Here is a 2,957-nt window from a genome sequence, read left to right on the forward strand (position 1 = left end):
ATGAAGCTAATTGAGTCAATGGGTGTGACCAGGACTAGCCCCTGCTGCTCTCCTCCCACCTAAGAGGACGCAGGTCACCTGTGCACCTGACCCTCTGAACCCAGAGTCATGACATCCAGTGTGGAAAAAACGAACTTTGATTTGTGAATTTATCTATATGGTAAACTTATAAAATTTAAAATTCCTGTTAAAAGAATGGATTTGTATCTAATCAGGACTGCCTTAAAAATAAAGCAAAACCAAGCTTTACCACCATTCTGAGCTTCTCCAGAGAGCCTTGGATAAATTCCCAGTTGCCTACTAAGGAATATCTGCTTTGTGTACTCATCTTACTTTTAAAACTGGGAGGTATTCATTAAAGGCAAACCACCAAATATAGAAATAGCCATAATGTGGATTTTGACTGAAGATTGTTAAAGTATGAATCCATGGGACCTCCTGCCTTGCCAAGACTGAGCGTTTCTTCCTCTCTCCCTGTCAACTTCCTATAACAACTTACTTCCTCTAGATCCTGTTTCTTAGGCTATGATGCCCATATCAGACTCATACGGGGACTTTCTCAAACGGTCTCCCACACCGCGGCCAGATCCCATCCCAGGGAGTCTGATGTCCCTGGTCAGCAGTGAGGCCAATGCTCAGTACTTTTCAGATTCCCAAGGTTCTTCTACTGTGCAGCGGTGTTGCGAATTCCTGTGCTTAAGTAATTTGTGCCAGAGAGCTCTCCTCCCGAAGAGAAGGTGTATGGTTTTTACAGGAAGTTCAAAGACACATTTTCAACCAAAGGGGGATGGTGAAACTTAGGAAATTCAGAGCACTTGGGGAATATATTTGGTAGGCTGGACTTTATCATCCGACCCCAGCTCCTCTGCCACTCAACCCCCATCCTGGCAATGAGCCCACAGAATTGGTCGCCTTCTCTACTAAGCACAGGGTCATCCTAACCTTGGAGGACCAGACTTCTCCAGTTTGAAAGAGAAGGATCAGTCCTCTATTTGGGTCCAAAGTGTCCCAGACAATGGCCTGAATAGACTGAGCACTGACTCCCATTCTCACGGGAACCGGATCGCTCCGGCCTACTGCGATTTGCCATCTCCCCCCTCACTGCAGCAGTAAAGGGATGCTTCTCTGTTAGGCCCTCACTTTGCACATTCCAGCCTCAGTGGCTGTCATAAGGAGAGTCACACGTTACCAACTGCACAGACAGTCACTGAGAACCTCGCTACTGCCCCTGTAAGAGTCAGCGGAGTCGAGGAAATGCACCTCGGAAGAAGCTAATGAATCCCTCCCGTAGTTTCTCCGAACCAAGGCTGACTTGGGAATAATTCGGAGCCAAATCGTGTAGAGTTGGCCTGGTTCAGCCAGCTTCTGACAGCCCGTCAGAGAGCTTTGCCAAATGTTCAAGGACAAGGTGGTAGAAGGCTGGTGCTGTAGGACTGCCCAGGAAAAGGGGGGCTTTGCCCTCACATGCTTCTCGCCCACCCTGCAGCATGCCGACAGACCCGCCATTGATGCCTTTTTCAACCTGTGCCCACTGGCCTCCAACCTCTCCTGCTGCTCCTCTGTGGGTAAGATCAGCACATGACCGCTTGGTTAGAGCGCGAGGAAGATCCGACACAAACATTGGCGGCGGTGGAGTTAGGGCTGCGGAATTCTTCCCAGCCCCAAACCTTCTCTTGCCTGAGCCCCTACGAACATGTTCACTTTTCTTATTCCATCCTCTTTATATCCAGGCTAATTGGAGCCCTGATCTCTGTTCTCCTAAGACAAAAGAATCAACCTTTCATCCAAAAATAGACTACAGGCGGCTTCCCAACATTTGGAACAAGCAGCTCTCCCTCCCTGCGTCTCAGCATAAGGGAGTCTTCAAACTCCTACCCTTTCCAAGCTTTCTCCTTTTCTTTACTTCCAGAACCCTCCTCTTCCCATATATTCCTTGATTACCTTTTGGCAGAATGGCAAGAGTATGGCATCCATTGTTGGGGTTTTCCTCCCTTGGGTTGGGTTAAGGTCCAAGGCTCCTATTCCCAAGTGGTCTTCCCTGCTTTGGGTCTACCTTGTCCCAGAATATTTTATTCCACCTCATGTCAGGTAGAAGAAGTCACTGAGAAGGACTTCTCCTCCCTGCAGCTGGGCACTGACTTCATCCGATTCTCAGGAAAAGATCTGAAAACCAATCTGGACTCCAATCCATACAGCTTCCTCCAATCTAGCTTTACCAGCAATAGACGTGATATTTTGATCCCTATTTGATGAATAGTTCTATGTCTCATTGGGTTTTGAACATAACAGGGAAAGAGAAGGGCTTGGTTATAACCTCAGGGATACCGATACACTAACATATAAAGCTACTGTCACAAGTGAGAGCCATTAATTCCGTGATGGGTAAAGAAAGGACCTAAGAAATTCCTTCTGAACCTCATTTCTTGGTGTCATGGACATTGAAGACAGAAGGATGGGTGCTACATTAAATTAAATAACTACCTTTGCTGGAGGGTCTCAGAGCCTTTAATAATGACGATGTACATTGTGATTCTCCAAACAGATGACAGAACATTCAGATTTTTCTAAATTGACTTGACCGCATCCTCATCACAAAACACCTGATAATATCTTAAAGACCACTGTGTGGGACACCCAGAGAAAGAGAGTCTTAGAAACCTTTAGTGCTCTTTTCTCTTTTGAAATGTCTATGAGGGGAGCGGTGATTAAGTAAGAACCACTGAGGAAACAGAGAGCCCAACACATTCCTTCTCTGCATCCATGTACACTGCTCCTGCTGGAGAGAAGGACCTAACCGGTCTTCCTGCCTCCACTCTCTCTCCTCCCTGCAAACTAGTCTCCATCTTGTAGCCACCTTTGCAAAATAGAAGAGCAGAGAGCTTTCTTAACATGATAAAGAATATCTACAACCCCCCCCAACCAGAGTTCATATCTTATCAATTGTAAATATTGAAAGA

Source organism: Ursus americanus, chromosome 9 (assembly GCF_024610735.1).
Source record: "Ursus americanus isolate L20-20 chromosome 9, mUrsAme1.1.p, whole genome shotgun sequence".
Taxonomy (NCBI): Eukaryota; Metazoa; Chordata; class Mammalia; order Carnivora; family Ursidae; genus Ursus; species Ursus americanus.